General features: G+C 48.4%; 1 protein-coding gene and 1 long non-coding RNA gene across 7 annotated transcripts in view; one reads left to right on the forward strand and one right to left on the reverse strand.

Moving 5' to 3' along the window:
• Positions 1-23,379, forward strand: part of Skap1 (src kinase associated phosphoprotein 1) — a 233,282-nt gene that overhangs the window by 164,693 nt on the left and 45,210 nt on the right. The window lies entirely within an intron of this gene.
• On the reverse strand, positions 1,344-3,946 carry LOC147821034 (uncharacterized). Its single transcript, XR_015447714.1, has 2 exons — positions 3,887-3,946; positions 1,344-2,237 (listed from the first exon to the last, which is right to left on the reverse strand). It is a non-coding gene; the product is annotated as an uncharacterized LOC147821034 (long non-coding RNA).

The raw sequence follows: 23,379 nt of genomic DNA on the forward strand, positions 1-23,379 counted from the left end.
CTGAGTTCAATTCCTGGTACCAGGAAAAAAAAAAAACAGATTTCCTGTCCTGGGTCAGATGGAAAGCAGTGGAAGAGGTGTGTCCCATCCGGGCTGTGACAGCAAATTCCTGGGTCCCCACCCCGCAGAGTGTGGCAGAATGTCGACTCCGTCCCTCTGGGGCGGTACCCACATGAAGCTGGCTTTCTAGGTTGTGTACTCCCATTTAACCCCACAGTGGGGCGGGTTCCTACTTCCTACTCCCTGGGGCTGGTGAGGGGGAGCCCTCCAGGGTCTGCTGCTGAATTTAACCCTCCTTTTCATTACTTCCTCTCAGGGGTCCCAGTACCCCTACTACTCCACATTTCTATGGACCACCCTTCAGATGTTTAGAAACGGTCACATCTCAGGCCCAGACTCCTTGCTATCTAAACTTTTTTCCTCAGTACTGAGGATTGAACCCAAGGCCACCACACGGAGGTATACCCCCAGCCCTTTTTATTTTAAGGCAGGATCTCAATAAGTCACTAAGTTGCCCCTTGAACTGGCGATCCTCCTGCCTCAGCCTCCCAGAGTGCTGGGGATACAGTGTGTGCAACCATGACCCAGACTCTTAGCTGCTCTTTGATAGTTTATTTCCTGAAGTCTTCTCACCTGTGTCAAAGACTTGTGTAGTAGCCGTTTTGTAGTGTATGCTTACGCAGCAGCTATTGTAGTGCATCCCACTACATTGGGGATGGTTTGTGATGTAACAACATAGTTACAGGAAGATGCCTGTAACTGTCATTGATTTGTTACAAATATAAATTTCCAATGACTTCAACCAGAAATTCATTCTGAGAGCCAATGGAAGGGATGAACCTGGACAGGTGTCTTCAAGGTGCTCGGGTGATATAAATGCAGCTGATCTGGAAAGCCCTGTGCACAGTGACTTGGAAACACTGTAAATAATTTAAAGAATCCCAGCACTTGGGAGGCTGAGGCAGGAGGATTGCCTCCAGTTCGACACGAGCCTGGGCTACACAGTGAGTTCGAGGCCAGCCTGAGCTACATAGCAAGACTTTGTCTCAAAAAATTAAATGAAGGGCCGGAGATTTAGCTCAGTGGTTCTGCTGCCTGCCTCGCAAGCGCAAGTTTCCGAGTTCGATCTCGGGCACAAAAAATAAAATTAAGTGAACACAACTTGAAGAGGCTGGGACGGAGAAACCTACTCCTTGCCTACATTTGTCCCTTAATCTGCACAAGTTACTTAAATTCCCAGAGCCTTCTTTCCTCATTCTTTGCATCACATTTACCGCCTGCCCCATGAGAACTACGTAAGATAATGTGTGTCAGACACCGCATTAGCATGAAGGACCATTCAGTGTCTTTTTATGCAAGGACCCATTGCATTAATGTTTTATTACACTTCTATTCTAGTCCATTTTTACATATTTGTCCAGCAAAGGCTTTTGATCTTACCGGGTCCTATAGGCTTACTCACGAAACAAATTGAAGAACTGGACACAGTGGCACAACTGGACACAGTGGCACATCTAGACACAATGTATCCCTCCGCACTATGGGAGGCTAAGGCAGTAGGATCGAAAGTTGGACGCCAGCCTGGGTAATTCAGTGACTTTAGCGAGATCCGATCTCAAAATAAAAAAACAAAAAAGGTCTGGAGATGTACCTCAGGGCAAAAGCCCTCATTCAATCCCCAGTGCCAACATGGGGGATTATCTTGCTTATTTATGTGTGCTTTTGAGTTGTCCATCAGCAGATTATTTTCCACTGGGCATGATCTCCCCCTCCTCACCCAGTAGTTCTGGAAGAATCTGAAGAAAGAAATTTTCAAGTTTGAGGCAAAAGATAGCTTTGTTGGTGCTCTAACCCAGCACGGACACGAGGAGACGTCCTGGAAGTCACCTGGCCAGCTTCGAGTTCTAAGAAAACAGGTTGCAATAGGAAGATGGTCCAGTTGATTGTTTTTAATGTAATGGTCTTGTTCCTGTAAAAATTGCAGGGTAGCTATTCCAGGAAACCCACATCTTTTTTTTAGCCTGAGAAGAGACAGTGAAGGGGTGGCCAGGGCAGCGGAGAGCGCCCAGCCCTCATCCTGACCCAGGAGGCCAGGTGCAAACGGGGCAGCGTCTGATCCGGTGGGTGACAGTGGTCCTCGGTGTCCTGGCTGGGGTGGGGCGTGGCTTCCATCGCTGCCCACGCCAAGCCGAATCCATAACTCAGGCGAAGACGGGTGGTGCTGTGATGGATTGAACCTGCCGGAGGGAACCTGTCAACATTTTCTGATGACAAAATTAATCTTTGCACACATCTAAGGAGCATGTTTTCTGACTTCATTTCCAACTAGGTAATAAAAACAAAAATAAATTTTTCATCTGAAAAATTCAGAACCCTAAGCTGAAGAGTTGGCTGGGTGTCTTCGACATGTGAGAGCCTGTGCTGAGTGTTGGGTGTAAAGGAAGTAAGATCCAGCCCAGGCCTGATGGCACATGCCTGAATCCCAGCACTCAGGAGGCTGAGGCAGGAGGATCACCCTGAGTTCGAGGCCAGCCTGGGCTACTTAGCAAGAGCTTGTCTCAAAAAACAAAAAACAAAAAAGAAAAGAAGAAAGGAAGGACGGAAGGTCCAGACCTTACCTGGGGAGAAGCAGCCAGCCTCCCTGTGGCCCAGCAGCAGGGCTTTCCCTACTTGCCCCTGGCAATCGCCCCTGCCGTGCCAGGCTCTGCATCAGTGAACCCCAGAGTCCATCAGCCTCCTCCGTAGACCAGTCTGTGCCCAGTGCACCTCCAGTTCTCACCAGTGCCTGGGACCTGGCCTTCAGCCCCCTCCTTTAAGCTCAACGCTGGTGGTGAGCACTAGCATTCCCTCGCTACGCAGCCTGGAGGGGTCTCTTGCTTCTCTGTGCCTCAGTTTCCTCCTCTGGAAGATGAGAGAGGGCCGATGTCACAGGTTGCTGTGAGACCGGAACAGATGGACATGCACAGCCCGGGGAGGGCACTGGCCAGGCTCCAGGCAGCACCTGGCTCAGGGCTCCCAGAGGCCAAAAGCTAAGAACTGTCTTAGAGATGATGCTAAAAATATTGACTAGCAAATCAGTGTGTACATGGAAGCATGCTACTCAGTTCTAGGGATTAAATAAGCATTGTAGTATCTTAGCTACTCATTAATGATCAGGATGTAGAGTATAGAAATATATCATCAGCCAGGCATGGTGGCACACACCTGAATCGCACCACTTGGGAGGCTGAGACAGGAGGATCACTGCATGTTCAAGGTCACCCCGGGCTACCTCATTCAAGGCCAGCCTGCACTACATAGTGAGACCCTGTGTCAAAGAACAAATGCAGGAACATATGGCTCTGATATTTGTCTTTCCTTAACCAGGCACCATTCTAAGCACTGTTCCAACCACAACTTCTTTATCCGCATTAAAAAGAAAAACGACTCATAGGGTAGATGATACCATTGCTCCCATTTTGCAGATGAGGAAACTAAGGCCTGGAGAAGTCGATCCCAGCTAGCAAGTGGTGGAAGCTGGGTTTGGAGGAGGCCATCTGGCTCAGGGCCCCAGCATCCATTATTGACCCCACAATTAAAACCAGCTCTTTCTTGAGTCTCCTCTCCATACAATTTCCCAAGCTCAGCACAGCCTGTGTTTAAAGTTCTAAAATTCTTAACATGAGTGCTCGTGCTCAATTGGCGTTCATTAGTGGCTAAGGCAATGCCTAAAATTTAGGTTTTAGAATATCTTCCACTGCCTCTGTCTATTTAGCAGAAGCCTGGGGAAAGGGACCCCAAGGAGGAGCCAGAGGGTCTGAGGCCTTGGGACAGGAAATGAACCACAGACACAGCGGGTGGGCCTATCACTCTGCAGAGCACAACGCAGATAAACCCCACGACTCACCTGCTGCCTCAGAACCACTGTGACTAAGAACCAGCAGGAATGAACGGGGCGTGAGGAAAGTCCCACCGGAAGCTGCCCCACCCCCACTTCCCTGACACTGCATCCCCTCCCTCCCTGGCAACAGAAATGGAAGTGAGACCATCCTGGAAGTCAGGGGTGGGGAAAGTCCGGAAGCCAAGTTGGAAAAAGCAGACAGGATTAGCCTTTGCAGAATTCACAGGAGGGCCAAAGGCCAGAACTAGAGGACCCATGCCCGGAGAAGACAGACTGAAGGCTGAGGCAGAGCATGTGCTCAAGTCCAGGCCAAGCAAAGGGAAGGAGTCGGCAGGAGGAAGCAGAGTCACAGCGCCCTTCTCAAGCCTCAGAGGCTGAAGACCGTCTCCAAGCTGGTAGAGGTTGCACACCCATCCTAAGTGGTATCTGTCCCCTTGTAAATGAGAGGCATCAGGATTACCGTACAGGTGATACAGGATTTTTCAAGAAGGTCAAAAGCACCAGAATTGGCTGGGCACAGTGGTGCAAGCCTGTAACCCCAGCACTATGGAGGCTGAGGCAGGAGGATCACTAAGAGTTCAAGGCCAGCCTGGGCTACATAGCAAGACCCTGTCTCAAGAAACAAACCAACAAACAAAATCCCAGAATCAAGTTTAATGTCCACTTTAAGAAGAACAGGCGAGATTCTGAGTTACGGCAACTCATCTAAGAGACCCGTGCTCAGTAAGCGTATCCGTATCTTCATTCATCTTCCCCGGGGTAGACTGGAAGACGGGGCATGTCAGCTGGGAGTTGAACCTGCGGTTCCAGGAAGTCTAGAGACTTCAGCACTCTTCCGTCGTCCATTAAGGGAGCCTCTCCAACAGCATAATGTAGTTAAAGTACACAGAGATGTCTTGGGCCCAGAGAGTGGATTTTATCTCCACTTTGGGATTTCTGATCCATAGGAGGGAGAGAGTCAGAGAAACCACCTAGCGTGGTGCCTATGGAAGGGAATCATGTGAGTGCGTCGCCGAGCCCGCCATTCGGCTGATTTACGGGTAAGAAGAGGCAAGCATGGCAGGGGAAGCTTGCCATCTGTACCCCCTCTCTCCAGTCACCCCCAGACCCCTCTCCCTCTGTCCCTGGGAGAATCCAATGTGATCACAGACAGAATCACACATCTGTCAGGTGGGTGCTGGATTCGGGGACCTCAGGAACCATCTGCCCCCTTCCAGCTTTGCCCGGGGTGGCAGGGCCGGGCTCCTGGCCTGGATGCTCACTGACCAGCCCCCAGCTGTCGCACTGGCCGCCTTGTTAGGGTTCTCGCCGAGTGACATCGTGATCTGTCACCCCGGTGAAGCCTTTGATTATTTGCGCAGTGCCTGGCGCAATGAATCCCTGGGATTATCTGTCTCTCCCCTGTCAGAGCCTCTCACTGTCCCTCTCCCAGTTCCTTCGCTCTTACACCCAGGGCTCTTCTTGTTGTTCCTGGTGCCCTCCGTGCCCCTGCCCTCCGCTGTTTCCGGGACCGCTCATTTCAGGGTGCACCATGGGGTGAGGCTGGGAGACCAGCACATCCGAGTAAGGAAACAGCACTCCCTCTCTTGCTATTTCCAGGAAAAAACAAAAGGAACAGGCTTTCATTCCTGAGGTCATGGGCTTCCGAGTATTCCCTGCGGTACAAATTAAATTTGAATGCTGTGGGCAACCCGAACCATGCCTTCTGTTTATCCAATCCCTTTCTCCCATGAACAAATCATCTCACATGCGGTATCTCCAACATCGCCATATTTCTGCAGGAGAAGTTTTATCATCTTGATTCCGCAGCAGGGGAAAAAAATGAGCACCGAAGGCCTATATACCCAAATCTACTTGATAAATAAACGGATGGCAAAATCAATACCGGGGCCTAATGTCTCTGGCTCCTTCTTGTATTAAGCCCTTCAAGTCACTGATTTATAAAATGTTTACTGAGCACCTACTGTGTGCACCCCGGGCTTCGTGGAGCCATCACCTCGTTTCGTTCCACCTGTCTCTAACTCAGTGTGATGGAGGGAAAAGCAGCCTGAACACACTGCTCTATTTCAGAATTCACACGCATGTGTTAGTGACACAATACTCCTGCACTTTGCCATGAATTAGCCAGACGCTACTGTAGACTGCTCTTCCCGGTCCAGTTATAAATTTCTGTTCTCTATCGTGCTTTATAATTCTTTCCAAATCTGCAGAAATTGAGTGGATTCGAATATGATTATATAAATGCAATAGTTCTCCAATGTGTTCTAGCACCCTTAGTGAAACCTCATTAAATAGATGTTTAAGTCCATTGCATTAAAACTCCACTAACATAAAATATGGGCATATTACATGTATGCAATATAAACTTTCCATCAGCAAACCACCGGTACCCCTCCCAAAAGGCCTCTGAATTAGCATGAGTAGTCTCCACAAATCTCCATTAATACTTTTGTTCCAGCAAGGCATGGTATGTGCCAGTGATCCCAGCCAGTCAAGAAGCTGAGGCAGGAGGATCACTTGAGCACAGGAATTTGAGACCAGCGTCAGGCAACATAGCAAGACCCTAGCTTTGAATTTGTGATCTTTCTGTCTCAGCCATGTATATTTATATTTGTATTTTGTTTATATTTATTATTTTTTTTAAGAGACAGCCAGGAAGTAAGATCACAAGCTCAAAGCCAGCCTGGGCAATTTAGTGAGACCTCATCTCAAAATGAAAAACAAAAAATCTAGGAGTAAAACTCAATGGTAAAGAGCTTGCCTGGCATGCTGAAGGCCCTGGGTTCACTCTCCCAGTACCCCAAATATATATGCACAAATATGTGTACACATAAATACGTACAAATATATACATTTGTATGCAGAGTTCAAGGCCAGCCTGGGTAACATAGCAAGTCAGTCTCTCTCTCTCTCTCTCCCTCTCTCCCCCTCTCTCTCTCTCTCTCTCCCTCTCTCTCCCTCTCTCTCCCTCTCTCTCTCTTTTTTCTCTCTCTCTGGTAATTGGGATTTGACCCAGGGCTTTCCAACTGACCTACAGCCCCCTCGCCTTTTTACTTTTTATTTTTGAGAAAAGGTATCGCTGGCCAGGGATTTAGCTCAGTGGTTCCAGCGCCTGCCTCTCAAGAGCAAGGTCCCGAGTTCGATCCCTGGTACCAAAAAAAAAAAAGAAAAGAAAAGGTATCTTCAGTTGCCCAAGCTGGGCTCAAACTTTCAATCCTCCTGGTTCAGCCTCCCAGAGTGCTGAGATTACAGGCACGTGCCACAATGCCTGGCTGACCCTGTCTCTTTAAAACTTACCTTAAAAAAGAGAGACAGATACAGAGGCAAGAAAACCACAGGTTCAAAGCCAGCCTGGGCAATTTAGCGAGACTCTGTCTCAAAATAAAATAAAAATGTAGGATGTAGCTCAGGGGTTGAGCACTTGCCTAGCATGTACCGGGCCCGGGTTTAACCCCCAGGAATTGTGTGTGTGTGTGTGTGTGTGTGTGTGTGTGTGTGTGTGTAGTATTTGTTCTTTTATTTTCACCATTTAGAGAAAAGTGGTGAAATAACTCAAGATTTAAGAAAAAATTATGGGAGAAAATATACATTTGATGACGTTTGTTACCTGCTAAATAGGCCTAGCTGTATCACGCTGTCCTGGGCAGAAGCTAAGGCAAGAACTAGTTCACTTGCTCAGACTTACTATTCTGTGTGAAAAATGGAACAGAATGCTTGCAGCACAACCGGATTTAAGTCAGTTCCGCCTGGGCAACCTCTGCTCTTACCCTGTAATTTCCTCCCCGGAAACTTCCAATGACTGCAGAGTAGAGAGGACAGCGCGGTGCTCAGAAGTTCCTGGCTCGGCCGGGACGTCTCGGGGCGCATCCAGCGCACCCAGGCCTGCTCACAGCTGGCCCAGTCGGGGCGAGCAGGGACAGGCGGGCCTCAGAGAGCCCAGCCCGTGCTGCCCGTCCCCCAGCTCAGGGGCTGTTCTCAGGCCTCCGCTCCTCTCCCCTCTGCGTGTCCTCCGGCCCTCGACTGAATTCTTTCTTTTTCTGCTAATTCACGATTTCCGATCCTGAGCTGGGCACCCCCGCCCCTCTCCATATCTAGTGCGAGCCTCCTACTCCGAGAGGAGGCCAGCAAAGGCCCAAGACCAAGCTGTGGTCCCTGCAAGCCCGGAAGACACATTGAGCTGGCTTATTTTTGGTACCCGGTGATTTCATAATGTATGTGATGCTTCTCTAGACTTGGTGCGAATATGTAGGTGTTTCTTGGATGTATTCAGTGGCTCCGTGACCTGGCTGTAAGCATGTGTGACACAGGACACGTCCCACGCTCACTTCCAGCAGTGGACAGACGCCTGCAGAAGGACGATACCGCTGTGTGGGGTTTAAAGGTCCCATGCGATGTGGAAACTTATCAGGCACGAGGAAAGTGTCCAGGACCTAAGAGATTGGTCCCATAATTCAGAAAACTGCTGTGTTGCCTATAACCGAGTCCAGTGCCTCCTTTCCTGGTGAGCCACTCGGAGAGGTCAGAACCTGACATTGGAAGGATTTTAAATTGCCATGTAATTATTTTTATCTCATATATCACTGTGAAGCATAAATCTACTTCTGGGTCTTCAGACCTTGGCTGCTATAACTGAGTTTCCATTTACCAAGCAAGAATCAGCAGTTTTTCGAATGGTGAGCTCTCCAAAACCATGTGGGAATTGAGCTCTAAATCCGGACATGCTTTAACGAGGAAGAACTCCTCCTCAAACCGTGCACATTGCAAGGGGCTATCTCAAGCACTGAAAATATTCTTTTATTAAATATTTCTCAGCTACAGCCAGGTGTGGTGGTGCACACCCATAATCCTAGCACTCAGGAGGCTGAGGCAGGAGGATCACCGCAAGTTTGAAGCCAGCCTGAGCTACATGATCAAGATCAGCCTGGACTGCATAGTGAGACTCTGTGTCAAAAAGCAAACAAGCAAATAAATATTTCTCAGCTACAAAAGTGAAAACAGGGCCAGGGATTTAGCTCAGGGGTTTCGTTGCCTACTGCACAAGCACAAGGTCCTGAGTTTGATCCCTGGTACCCTCCCACAAAAAAATGAAAACAATAAAAAATCCCAAGGCACGTCAATTGCATCTCTTGAAATATGTTTTTTCATAGAGGCAGAAAGAGTATAGGAGTATGGAGGAAGAGGAATCAGGAGAGGAAAACTTCTACAATTTTCTACAATCTAAAACTATTATTGGTTTGCATTTTCTTGGTGGTACACACCTGTAATCCCAGCACTCAGGAGGCTGAGGTAGGAGGATCGCCAGGAGTTCATGCTCCCCTTTGAAACCTTTCCACCCTCAACCAGATGAGCAGAGTGAAAAGAGATCTCAAGGGATCCTGTGGACCCATCCACCTGCCCCCTGATTTTCTTGAAAGATGTCTCACCGAGCTGATTCCACAATATTCCACTTCCTGTCTCCAGTGTCCCTCCTCAAAGCCCAACTGAAATAGCTCCGGTCTAACTGCCGCCGGTTTCCCCTTGTTCACATGCAGAGCAGCTGGTCAGCACCGCCATGCAGGATCTTCATGATAATATGCTTGTACTTAAAGGTTTAGACCAGATTTGAGCCTTCCCAGCTCCAGACTAGGAAACAAAAATTCTTTCAATCATGCCTACACCATTTCTCAAAAAAATATGATAATTCTGTAGTACATTTAACTGAAGGAGAAAAACTGCCTCCGTCCAACTTCCTCTGTTTCCTGGGAGTTCAGAAGCTGACAGAGGCATTAGTAACAGATACCCTGAGAGGTGTATGTTAGATATACAGGAAAATGCACAAATCATTAATGTGGCACTGGATCATTTTAATCAAGTGAACACAGGTAACCCCACCCAAACCATGATATAGCACATTACCAACACTCAGGACTCCCTTCTGTGCCTTTGACATTATTATCTGTCCAGAAGTAACTACTATTCTAACTGGGCGTAGGGGCACACACCTGTGATCCCAGCACTCGGGAGGCTAAGGCAGGAGGATCACTGTGAGTTCAAGGCCAGCCTGGGCTACATAGTGAGACCCTGTCTCAAAAAAAAAAAAAAACTAAACTAGAAAACTAATAATAATAACTACTATTCTGCCTTTTGTCACCAGATGGATTTCCCTACGTGTCTAGAGTCTTTCACTCTGCACACCTATCTGTGAGACACAACCCCTCCCCCCTCATGTGGTGCCTACAGCAGCAGTCCCTCTCTTCTCCTGGCTCTATGGAATTTCATTTATTCATTTTATTTCACTGGGCCTGGATTGTTTCTACTTTGCTGATACAATGTTGCTGTGAACACCCCTCCCCTGTCTTGCAGCCACTATGTTGCCATTTCTATCGGTTACTTATTTACCTAGGAATGATAGTATTGGATCAGAGTTTGTATCCTTTCTGGTTTTTTGGAGTTTGGTTTTTGTTTTGTTTTGTTGGTCTTTTTGAGACAGGGTCTTCCTATGCAGTTCAGGCTGAGCCTTGAACTCACTATGTAGCCCAAGCTGGCCTCAAATTTGCAGCAGTCCCCCTGCCTCAGCCTCCTGAGTGCTGGGATTTCAGGCACGCGCCATCACGATCAGCTTTGGTTTAATTTCTTAATAATGGAGCAAATTTTTCAATAAATGAGAGGTGCAAATATTGCCCAAGTTCATAGTGGCACACACCTGTAATACCTGCACTTGGGAGGCTGAGGCAGGAGGATGACTATGAGTTCGAGGCCAGCCTGAATAGAGAACCTGTCTCTAAAAACCAAAAAATAAAATAAATTAAAATTTCCCAAATTTATCATGACTATCAATGAGACTCTTCTGTTGGAAATTTGTGTTTTGCCAACAAGTTGGAAATAAGAAATTCCTTATTTATAGTTCTAAAGACTCAGAACTGAAACATGTGCTGTGAAATGAATACTAATAGGAAATTGGGCTGTTACTTTTTTTTTTCCAAAAGATATAATCTTCTTCTTAATCTCCCCCGTCCTTGTTTTTGCCCTAAAATGTTAGGTGCAGGTTCTTTTCTGCTTTGTGCTTTAATTTCACCCTCAATGAGAGATTTCTTAACTTGCAACCCCCAAAACATTGGATTATTATGGAAACAAGGTGCAGTGTTTCAAGCATTGTGCCATGATAAAAGTAACAGGATAATGATTTTCTTTCTCAGTTCAGATATCAGAGGCCCAAGTATCGATTGCCTGTTTCTGTCGCCTCCTGTCCTCTGATGAAACCACATTTTTGACACAGAATCACAATAAAAAGTGCCCTTTCCCGTGCGAGACCTCTGTAAATGTCACTCACGTGGTCATTGTTTTCTAATTCTCCATGTTTTCATCAAAGTAGCACAGGAGCCCTCCGTGGCACTGGGGAAAGAGAGGGTGGCCTGGCCAGTGTATAGATTTAGAACTCTCGGGAGCAGCTTCCAATATCTCACTAAAAGCACTTACATCTAAAACTAGGACTCCTTTTCCACAGTGTCTATGCATTGACCATCATTAGAACTGACCGGCCAATGAGGACTTTGGTAACTAGAGGTTTCCTCAAATACTACTGGGAATATCGGGGCCGGATTTGGCAGGCAAAGAAAGAGGTTGTAAAATCAGCGTGAATGTTAGTGCTTCTGGACAAAAGCCTTCCTGGGGAGGCCACGCTGAAGCCAGGCAGGAGACCCGGATGTAAGGGCTAATTCCCCCCGGCGACCTCCTCTTCCTCCTGCCCTGTGACATCTTAGTGTCTCAGCCCCAGGTCTCTGATCCCAGCTGCCAGCCGGTGATTTGTGATTTTGCTTAAGAATATGTATCGGTGTTAGCCTAGCTCGAGGCCACCAAACTCATTTCATTTGTGCCCTGCACCAAATTTGATCACAAAGGTGTCAAGCCAGGGCATTAATGCAATGTGACACCTAAGCGCCTTCCTCCTCCTTGTGAAATCAGTTTATCTAGAAATATCCCCTACAGAAGACCTGCAAGAGCAAGCCACGCGCGAGGCGCCTCCGAATGTCGCGATGAATGTGACCGATGTGCCCACGGCTTTGCGAGATGCCCCTGCCCGCGACCCTCGGCTTCACCTAGCGGAGTCTTTTTATTTATTTCCAATCGGTCACCGCCGTGTCCTTTCTCTGACCCCGAATCACAGTCTAATAATCCGTTTTGCTGCCCTTCCTGGCCTCGAAGCGAGTTTGAGCTGTTGAAACCTTTCTTTAACAAGTTTCCCTCTCGTGAGCGCTGTCTCCCTGGGCTGTGGTCCCTCTTCTTTTCGCCCCAACCTTTTCTAGACCAACACAACGTCGCAGCTGAGACAAAGCTAGTAGCTGCCTCTGCCCTGGCCCTGGCCCTGGCGGCGGAATTTGTTTGGCTGGAGCAGCCCCTAAAAGCACTAAAAATTGTTGGTCAGATGAGGCCAGAAGAGGCCTCCTAGCATCGCTGCCCAGGGCCACACACTGTCGAGTTTTCTGAACACAGCTGGACAAGGGCAGCGTCTGCCTGCTGCTGCCCAGCCTCCTCGCCTTTGCTTGTGGGATGCAGGGGTGGGGAACTGATGTCTTATTGGTGTTCTGCCTTTGGTTTCTACCTCTCTAGCCAGTCTGTGGCTGGAAAATGAAGCTGGCCACTGACTCTTTACACCTGACACCAATGCCACTGTCCCACCCGAGAGCAGCTGCTGGAAATCTGCTCAGAAAGCCCTCATCCCACCCTGAGGGCAGAGTCACCAGGGAGACCCTGATGGGACGGGGCCCCTTCTTTCCTTTCTTCTGGCTTACTTTCTATTAATTGTCCCCAGAAGAAAGGTAACTGACTGGGGGGGGGGGGTGTCAGGTGTGGTGACACTCAGGAAGCTGAGGCAGGAGGATTGCCGAAAGTTTGAGGCCAGTGTGGGTTTCACAGTGAGTTCAAGGCCAGCCTGAACTGCATAGCGAGACCCTCTCTCAAAAAATTTTTTAAAAAATGAGATCATTGTCAAGAAGTCAATTATGATAGGGCCAGGGATTTAGCCCAGTGGTTCCAGCGCCTGCCTCACAAGTGCAAGGTCCCGAGTTCGATCCCTGGTACCAAAAAAAAAAAAGTCAGTATCATAAACCTTTCTCAAAGTTGGCAACAAAATATTAAATTGTGAAATATTTCAACTAAAAGAGTAAAATATATACTAAGAGGGTACTTGAGATATATTTTAGGAAGCACAGAGCTCAGTTCACTGTCAATACATGAAAAGCTGAAAATGGAATTTCTGCTCACTATATTAGAAGAATTTTCAAAGCTTAAATTCCTTAGAAAGTTTTTAGCTCTATATATTTAATACTTGCCCATCTGTCAACTAAAGAAAATGTATCTTAGAGACTATGTGGCAAAAGAAATAGAATTTTTTACCTTACAAATATTCACAAGCTAGGTGCTGTGGCACACGCTTGTAATCCCAAGCACTAGGGAGGCTGAGGCAGGAGGATCACCACAAGTTTCGGGGCAGCTTGAGCTACATAGTGAGTTCAAGGTCAGCCTGGAGTACACAGCAAGCCCCTGTCTCAAAAATCCAAAAAGAAAGAAGGAATTACCTAGCATATTTGAGTCCCTAGATTTAAACTCCAACACAGCAAACAAAACTTGTTTAATTCACATATTTGAGGATACCATGCTGTTCCTGATAAATACACACCATTTTCATTTGTTGACTAAAAAAGAACATTCACAAGTTGGGTGCTTTGCTAAAAAGTCCACATAGGGTCAGAACTGGGTCACACACTGTCTGCTTCCAAGGCACGGCGACTGTGGCTTTCCTGATGTCGCACACTGGCTCGGTCGCACGCCACCAAGACAGCATCTGAGTTGTAAGCTCCGCGCTTGAACTCTGGCTTTGCTTCCGTAACTCAGAATCCAGTTGTCGCTGCTGCCACCAGAGAGGAACCGAGTGCACTTTGGGAAACGGCCAAGGTCACCGGCCACTGAGCTTCCCAGAACCCCCCGCGCCAGACCCCGGCCGCTTCCTCGTCCTCCCTGGCCGGGCGGCTGTGGGAAACCTGGTCTCACTCCGCCGCCCTGTGGATGATCCCGGAACTGCAGCTCCCTGGCGGGGCCTGCCTGGCCTGGGCCGGGCCTCTGTCATCCCGCGGGGGACAGGTCCACAGGGAGCGGGCCAACTGTGGGCTGATCCCATACAGGTCCGCCTCCTCCCCGTCCCTTTTACACACTTTGCGTGGGCTTTTTTTAAAACCCTCCACCCTTTAGAATTCCAAACAGGCCCGGTGAGGTGGGCACCCCTGTAATCCCGGCACTTGGGAGGCTGAGGCAGGAAGATCGCCACAAATTCAAGGCCAGCCTGAACTGCATAGCGAGATCTTTTAAAAATAATAATAATCCAATAATAATAATAATAATAATCCAAATAAATTGGGGGGTTATTTTTGTTTGGGGGGGGTTGGTACCGGTGGTGGAACCCCTGAGCTAAATCCCCGGCCCTTAATCCAAATAAATTGGTAAAATTGCCTACCATTTCTCAGAATACCTTTCACAAGAGCTAAATGACTGCCCTGGCCAACACGGAGGTTCCCATACTCACCTTTTATCATTACCACCACCACTTCCGGCTTATTGCCTGTGCCCAAGGCTACTTTCCACACAGGCATTGACAGGGAGACCCTCACCCTTCATCTTTGCAGGCCCTTAGGGCAATAAACACATTTTAAATTAGATCTATAGCTGACTAGTTCATGAAGACAGAGAAACAGCACTGTAGGGACATGACAAGCAGGCGGAGGAAATGGACACATTTCCTGTATAACCTAGGAAGAGCTCAGATTCTCTCAAGAAGAAGAAGTCAGAAACTCCACCTGCTGCGCAAGCTCCAAGGCCCGAGTTCGATCCCTGGTACCAAAAAAACCCCAAAAAAATAAATAAAGTTCGATACTTTGGGGGGAAGGTGAAGAAAAGGGCGATTATAGCTGGGCGTGGTGGTGCCCTTCTGTCATCCCCACACTCGGGAGGCTGAGGCAAGGAGATCTCAGTGTGTCAAAGCCAGCCTGGACTACACAGCGAGACCCTGTCTCAAAAAACCAAGTAGGGGGCAGTAAATCCTTTGGGCTGGTCTGTGCTCTTTCCGGGGACTATTCGGAATCAGAAGGTACACCAGAAGTTGCGGCTGCAAGTCACATTCCACAGAGAACCTGGGCCCTCCTCCCGCTCGCCCTTCCACATCTGTCCAGGCTGTAGGGTGAAAGCTGTAGGTTGAAGAGGACAAGCCATCTGCACAGGGTGACTTATGACAAGAAATGGAAATATTTGGATTAGCTGTAATATCGGGCCAGTGACATTTACAAATCACCAGGACGACGCCCTGCCCTCGAGCACTGGGCTTTTATGAAATGCTAAGCTGTCCTCCCTTCTGTTTGTCAGGACCACTGTTTGATGTTCCTCTGTGTTTGTTTATCTTAATTAAGATGTTGAATCCATCATTTGTACTTCTCGCTCCAAGAGCAGCCGGGCAGGTGCCGAGCTGCTGTGTACTCAGAGATCAAGCGCGTTTGCTGTCCGGCTGTGTGGACAGACGGCTTGCAAGAAGGGGAGCCTTCCTGGCGGGGGGTGACACTGCTCTCCAGGACCAGGAAGTATGCAGAGGTGATTTCCTGCTCACCTGGTGGTGGAAACCCCTGGGGCCCCCACGGAGCCAGACTTCCGTTCCCCCTCCAAGATCCTAGGCCGTGAGCACCTAGCAGGAGGATTGCTTACTTGAGGAGAAGCCACGTAATGTCAGCCTTCGGTACAGTGGTGCGTGCCTCTCATCCCAGCATCCGGGAGGCTGAGGCAGGAGGATGGCCATGACTTCGAGGCCAGCCTGGGCTACACAGCCAGCCCCTGTTGCCAAAAAAAACAAAAAAAGAAGGAAAGAAAAAGAAAAGTCATTCAAGTCGCTGAAGCAATCCAAATACAGCCAAAGAGTCAACCAGATTTCTTGTATTCTGCAGCCCGCGCTTCTAGAGCAGCCCCATCCCAGTTGCCCCTAGATCGCTGCTTCGGGCACATTCTCCCCCGTGGGTGAGAAACGCTCTGCTCTCTTTGAGGGCAGAGCATCCGGAAAGCCTGGCTTCTCCTCCCACCGCTGCTTCCTTTGGGGGACAGTCACGCGCCTGAGGTGACTGCTGGGCCTCGGTCAGCTGCGTCCCTGAATGGCAGCAGCAGGACCCAGTGTGGCTGGTGACGGAGAAACCGCATGCTCTACAAAGATGGCAGAGGCTGCAGAAGGAACCCCAGTGCCCCCAATCCCCTGCTGCTGCCCTCCAGCCTTTTCAGATGTGCACAGGAATTGGCTGGTCTGTGAAGGCCTCTCTGATTTGGGGTTTTCTGAATAATCCGTGAGCGCAGTCGTGATGTCAGGGCCAGATTTAGAGAGTGGGAGGGGTACTGTGGTGATCAGCTGGGTGGGGCAGCCACACCTGTCATCCCAGCACCTGGGAGGCTGAGGCGGGAGGATCACTGTGAGTTCTAGGCCAGCCTGGACTGCATAGTGAGACCCTGTCTCAAAAAAAGAGATATCACAGTAATGAAACAACTCTAAGTGGCTTCTTCAACCACTTGAAAGGATGAAATAAGCCAGAGTTATGTAAACATAGATAATAACTTCCCTGGCATTTCATAAATGGTGTTCCACAGAAATCCTCATTTTCCTAGATGAATGCGTCTTGGTAATCAGAGTGCGGGGCAGAGTCTGTGGAGCCTATGACTGGCGCCTATGCTGTCGCTGTTCCAACAGGGCCGCCCTGGGTCCCTTCATCCTTCCCCGAAGCTCTCACCTGGAAGCACCTACTCAGGACTTGGCGTCACCTGAGCCCATCTGGCTCCACCCACTCCCCAGAGCCACCAGCAGCACCAGCAAGGTGACAAGGACCTCACCAGCAGGCTGCGCTGAGGCTGTGGCTCTCCAAGCCCTGTGGGCATCAGCCTACCTCGGCCTCCTCTGGGCATGACTCTGGGCTCACCGTGCTTAGAAATCTGACGGGTGAGCCTGCCCCAGTGTAAACCACTGCTGTAAGGTGTCGGTGCCTGGTGTGGCCCAAGCTGGAGCTGACGCCCACAGGGCAATTGTGTCTGCTCCGAGCATGGGTCCCAGTGGCTGTCCCAGCCCTCGGCCAGCGTGCGCCCTGTGTCTCTGGTCCCCACCACGGGAGCTGGGCACAGGCACCCACCCAGGTCCCGCTTTGCCCTGTTGCACACGGTTTAGACTCATAGGACAAAAACCCTTGCTTCCTGTTCCTCCTCCTCCTCCGCCTGTTCCTGAGGGTGGCGGGGCTGCTTGGGGCGTCTCCATACCTGGGGCCGGCTCGGAACAGAGCAGGGTCTCTCTTAAGCGATCAATCCCCTCTGCCAGTGCAGCGAGCCCGAGCCAATCAATAGTCTCCCGCCAGGCCATCTTTTTCAAGCCTGGGGTAATTAAGATTCTGTGATGACTTAGATCATCCTTAATACTTCACCACCTTTTCTCTTCAACTGTGCAGGCTGTTTCTTTTTACTTACATTCTGTCCTTCCAGATACTATAAGTGCCTACCTCATGGGGCTGTATAAAAAAATCAAATTAATAAAAAGTTTCAGAGTGCTTTAAAAAAAAAATGTAAAATTGAGCCGGGCGTGGTGGCGCACACCTGTGTTCTCAACACTCAGGAGGCTGAGGCAGGAGGATTGCTATGAGTTCAAGGCCAGCCTGGGCTACATAGTGAGACCTGTCTCAAAAAATGAAAGAAGTAAAGCTCTATACAAGCGTGTAGAAATGTTCTGCAATGGAGATTGTAGTCTCTGTGTAGCCATACTTCCAGTCTGATGGAAAACGAAGAGACGGGAATGTGATAGATACCGAAATTGGCACCAAAGATGAGTAGGGCGATTCCCAGAGGAGAACCAGGCACAGTGAACGACCGGGGACATCGCCTAAGGTCACCCATGTCTCCCAGGCTCTCTCAGCTTCGCCCCTCCTGCCCGGCACGCAGGTCCCTTGGGCAAGGGGGACTCAAAGCTTTTCCGACGGGGAAGTCACAGGAAGGGGGGGCGCGGCCCTGTGCCTGCACACTGCCGTTGCTTCCGAGTGAAAAATGGCACGCGCTTGGTTTTCCTTTTCCTCCCCTTCCTATCTTTAAAACACCCTTGCCAGCCCGGACCCAGAGTGTGATTTATGTGAAGAATAACAAGGATGTGTTTCAGATTGTTTTTTAAAAAGGTGAAAACCTTACTCGGGACAACAGGCGTCTTGTTTCCTGGCCTTGCACCTCTGCAACCCTATAAATGAAACCGTGTCTGGGCTCGCTCTGCCTTCACCCTCCTCTGAATCCTCTAGGATGACGGAGCGATGCTGGGCTCTCTGCAGCCAGGCCTTCCAAGGAGGATGTTTCCAATAAATTTCCCATGATTGTATTTGCTATAGGAACTTTATCCCATCCTGGCCACACCAGGGATCCTGGAATATTCTGTGAATTGCCGCCTAAATTGACCCACTGGGCTGCTGGCCTCAGATTGCATCTTGGGAGCTCATACCTTTGATGGCTTGGGAAGTCATGCAGCGCCTCTTCCAGGTCCCCTGGCAATGCAGGAGCAGCTTAGGCAAATGAGACCTTACAACCTTAGATCCACAAATGGGTCTTTGAATTGCGTCAAGACTACAGATTATTAAAACATTCTTAAAATGATACCTAATTCAAACAGAACTTTGCGTCAGTGTTTTTAATAACATTGTTTCTGTTTAAGCCATGGATTTCTTCTCTCTTTTCTGGATTCTGTTGTCCTATGCCCTTCACTCTAACCTTAAAATTTTTTCTAGAATCAGCCACTCAGAATAGACATCATGGGCCAGGGATTTGGCTCAGTGGTTCTGCTGCCTGCCCCGCAAGCCCAAGGGCCCAAGTTTGAACCCTGGTACCAAAAAAACCAAAAAAAAAAGAGAATAGACATCATTATGTAATATGGAAGCATGTCACTTTGCTATAAAGTATTTGTAAACTTTTTTTCCATTTTCTGACTTTTTTATTTTTATTAAATGATGTAAGTATAAAGTTTCTTGGTTTTGTTTTTTAAAAACAAACACTACCACAAAGAGAGCCATTTCTTCCCAAACCCAGAGTCCTGCCCTCAGGGTGACCCCTTTCGATTCTCCCCTCGATTCTGCACCCCTTCCGCAATTCTGAATAATGCGAATGCAGCTATTTTCCCGATGCATGGATGACAGACATTCTCTGTGGATTCCGGGATGCACCCCTCCGCTCTCCTCCCTTCTTTTTCCCAGTGTGGTTATATCGTCATTCTTAGTTCATCTATACTCAGTGTTTACATTATGTTGACTATGTAAATATCATTTCCTGTGACTCCTATAAAATTCTATGATGCTTTATTAAGTTTTATTTCCTGTTCTTCCTAGAGTTGGCAAATATCTTGGCTTTTTCTTTGTTTGTTTGTGTGTGACAGGGTCTCACCATGTAGTCCATGCTGCCTCTGAACTCACTATGTAGCCCAGGCTGGCCTCAAACTCACAGCGATCCTCCTGCCTCAGACTCCCATATGCTAGAATTTGGAAAGTCGTGCTATACAGGCTTCCAGTATCGCTATGGGGACGTTCAGTGCCTTTCTAGTTCTTAGCTCTTTGTGTGTGACCTATCTTTCCCTGATTTAGAAACGTTGTAAACTTGCCCTTCTCCATTATTTCCAGAAATTTCACATTGATTCCCCGGGTATAAGTTTCTCCTTCCATGTGCTGGGTGTGCAGGGACCCTTTCGTTCAGAAGCTGTCGCTTTCATTGTGAGAAATTTTCTTTGATCATTTCCTTCCTTATGTTCTGTGCTCTGACATTTTTCTATATTCTAATATTTTTTATCTTTCCTGTCTTCTCGCTCTTGCTGTTTTTGCTCTACGTAAGACTTCCTCCGCTTTATCTTCCAACTCGCCTGTTGATTTTGTTTTGACTTTGGCTGTCAAACATTTAATTTCCAGCCATCCTTTCCTGTTCTTTCATTCTTCTTCACGGGTCCAGTCCAGCGTCTCTTCATCCCTCAGAGAATATTCACGAGGGCTTCTTCCTCGGCTTTGTTCTGTTAAATTCTCTTTTCTGCTCCCTATTCCCTCAGGCCCCTTTTACCCTTGTGTAGATCTTGATCTTCCTCTTTCTAGTTGTGTTTTGTTCATTTTGTTTTGAGACCCAGTCTCGCCTTGTACTTAAGGCTGGCTTTGAACTCACAGCGATCCTCCTGCCTCAGCCTCCCAAGTCCTGGGACTACAGGCCTGCAGCACCACAGCTGGCTAGCAATTGTTCTTATAGAAACCTTAGCTCTGGTCATCTGGAACCTGCACGTGGCCTGCTCAGTGCCTCCTTTCCCGGGCTTTAGACCACGTGGCCTGTGGGCTGAGGATTTAGCTCAGTGGCACCACACCTGCCTAGCAAGCGCAAGGTCATGAGTTTGGTCCCCAATACAAAAACAAAAACAAAACATCGTGGCCCATGGGGAAGCCCAGCAGTTTCACTCTGCAGCCAGGGCTAAAGATCCCTGTGACCCTTGGGCAGGAAGCGAGCCCAGGTATCTGATCCTTGAGGACAATGTCAAAGACCAGATCCATTTCAGAGCTGAATACCCTGGAATCCTGGACAGCTCCCGGGCACAAGGCCTTCAGAGTGATGTTCCCAAAAACCATGACATTTGCACTAAGAAACCCAGAATTAAAACATTGTTAGCTGGGCACAGAGGTGCACGCCTGTCATACCGGCACTTGGGAGCCTGAGGCAGGAGGATCACAAGGCCAAGGTCAGCTTGGGCACCATAGGCGGCATACCAAGATCCTGCCTCAACCAAATAAAAAATTGTTCACCTTGACTTTAGGTTATATCTTGAAATGTTTGTATAGTCTAATGTAGAAAAGGGGAAAAAAGAAACAGTACTGGGATTGGAGCTTCTAAAAACTTGCATTTCTATCTTTGTTCCTCCTCTTTCCAATCGTGTAGACCCTGGTTTTAGCTTCTGAAGTCAAGACTGATGAGTGCTTTCCACCTATGTCAGAACCACAGAGCTGCCATACATGAGGCATTTTAAAAACACTGAAGTGCTCCCCAAACAAAAAGTATTACCATTATCCTTTTTTGTTTGTTTTGTGAGACAGGGTCTCACTATGTAGCTCAGACTGGGCTGGAACTCTCGGTGATTCTCCTGCCTCAGCCTCCCAGATATGGAATGACAAGAGTGTACCACCATGCCCGGCAGTAATACTATTATCAAATAATTTGGTCAGGGAACCCTAACTTTCGTATTGCCTCTCCAATCTGCTTCGTAATGCCCAGGCAATTCCACAGTTACAGTTAGCTTTCGGAAAAGACACGTTAGTTCTATTTTTTCCCTGAAAGAAATGATCCGGAAGCAGTTTACCTTAGCCATCCAATATGTGCAGCCTCTTTTGTTCATGAACAACCTCCAGGTAATAAAATCGTGTCCCCGGCGACGGAGAAAAATGTTGGAGGGGATGGGTCTCCGTCTCGGCTTCCAGTGCACTACCAAACAATAACTCGGGAGAGATTCCTCGGCTAAGCACACCTGGCACCCACTGGCACCGGGACGCCCCCTCCTGGCTGGGGTGACTGCTCACCCCGCCTGCTCTGCCCAGGGCTGCTGCAGGCCTTGCTGCAATGTGCTCTTCAGAGACTTTTCATGTATCCTTTTTTTTTGGTACCAGGGATCGAACTCAGGTCCTTGGGCTTGTGCAGCAGGCTGCAAAACCACTGAGCTAAATCCCCAGTCCTCTTCAGAGACTTTTAAATAAACTTATACAGCCAGGCCGAGCTGCCTGTCTTCCAAACTTGGCTGTTTCATTCGTCTACACTGAAAACGAATGTGCCTTCAGCTTCCTGTGGTCCTGGGAAATGAACCAGTCCACTTAACAATCAATGGTGGTCGCTCCCAACACACATGAGCGGTCTGGGGAAAGAGGAGAGTGGAGCTTAATGAAGTCGGTGTCTGTGTCCCCGTGCGCGGACAGGACAGGAAAGGATGGGTGTTTTAGAACTGTTTATGGGACTTAATGGTAATGAATTCCTCACTTGTGATACATTAACTTTAATGTTTTCATTACTTGGTGATTCAGCTTTTCCCTCTTCACCTTGTAAATCACGGTGTCCCTGGAGCGGAGCAGGTCGGGTGTCCGCTGTACTGTCCAAGCTGTGTGGCAGGGAGAGGGTTCCTCTTTCTCTCTCTCCCTCTCTCTCTCTCTCCTGACAAGAGATGTTCTGCCTTGTCCCCATTTGCTGCTTTCTACATAAGCAAGACAACAGACAGACAGACAACAGACACCCGCAAGCCACCACAGCCAGATGTGACCCCAACTAGTTTCAATCCCATAGTAACTTTCCAAATGTATTTGCTGCTCAAGTTTTGGGTTTTTTCCTTCCTTTCTTCCTTTTTTCCTTCTCCTGTTTGCTGCATGCGAGCCCTTCGTTAATGACCTGGCCAAATAGATATCGAGACAGAGTGTTCATATTTTGCAACCACAGACTTGGCGATTTGGTTGGAAACTTTCGGGTCTGGACGCGTCGCCCCGATTTCACCCTCCTCTGTCTTTTTCCCTGCCGGGTTCAACTCCCTTCCGGTTTGTTGAGTTTTGTCGAATGAGACAGGAAGCATCAAGAAAGATTTGAAATCTCACGTTGGTAACTTTTAAAAAGGACGGTGTTTGGGGTTTTTGCCCCAAAGTCGCTCAGTGGTGGCCGACTGCATTTTTCTGTCCCCCGGCCCCGCTGGCCCTAGCAGAGCCCCTCAGTGGCACATGGATCCCGCCGGGGCTGGGAGTCCTCAGCTCACCGCCCTGAAATACCCAGGGGCACTGTGATTAGCACCTGGGTCTCCTGCTTTCTTTTCTGCTTCGTTTCCTTTTAAAGGCTTCCTCCATGCCTTGCTCTGATACCTGAGTGTCTTTCACTGCGGAGACACAGAGCAGGCAAAATTATGATTCCTTCTAGAAAGAAATCTTTTGCTTCGAAGACGAAGGAAAGCAGACATGGGGTTATTCTGCCGCTCATCCCCACCACGTGTGCGCCTCCTAGACACACACTCATTCAGCTGGGAGTTCAGGGAAAGTGCTTCAGTTCATGATAGCTACATCTTGGAAACAGCCTGGATGCCCATTCTCAGGCCAATGGATAAAGATGTGGGTTTTTATACAATGGAGTACTACTCTGCCATAAAGAAGGATGAGCTTGAGTCATTTCTAATTAAATGGATGGACCTTGAGACCATACTCTTAAGTGAAATAAATCGGACACACATTTAAAATACCGCATTGTTTCTCTGGTGTGAGAAATGGAAAGTGTAAATAAGGACTAAAATGTATAATAGATATTGGGAAATGGGAAGAAAATGTTCCAATATGAAGAGAAACGGTGGGGGGGGAGGAAAGAAGGCACCAAAAAAAAGAGAATAGAAGGAAAAAATGAAAACAAAGCTTTTTTAAATAAGGAGGAGGGGGCGAAGGGAGGGAGAATGGGAAAAAATGAAG

This window comes from Heterocephalus glaber, unplaced genomic scaffold, assembly GCF_053883595.1.
Source record: "Heterocephalus glaber isolate CG9 unplaced genomic scaffold, H.glaber_assembly_v1.0 deba00001773, whole genome shotgun sequence".
Taxonomy (NCBI): Eukaryota; Metazoa; Chordata; class Mammalia; order Rodentia; family Bathyergidae; genus Heterocephalus; species Heterocephalus glaber.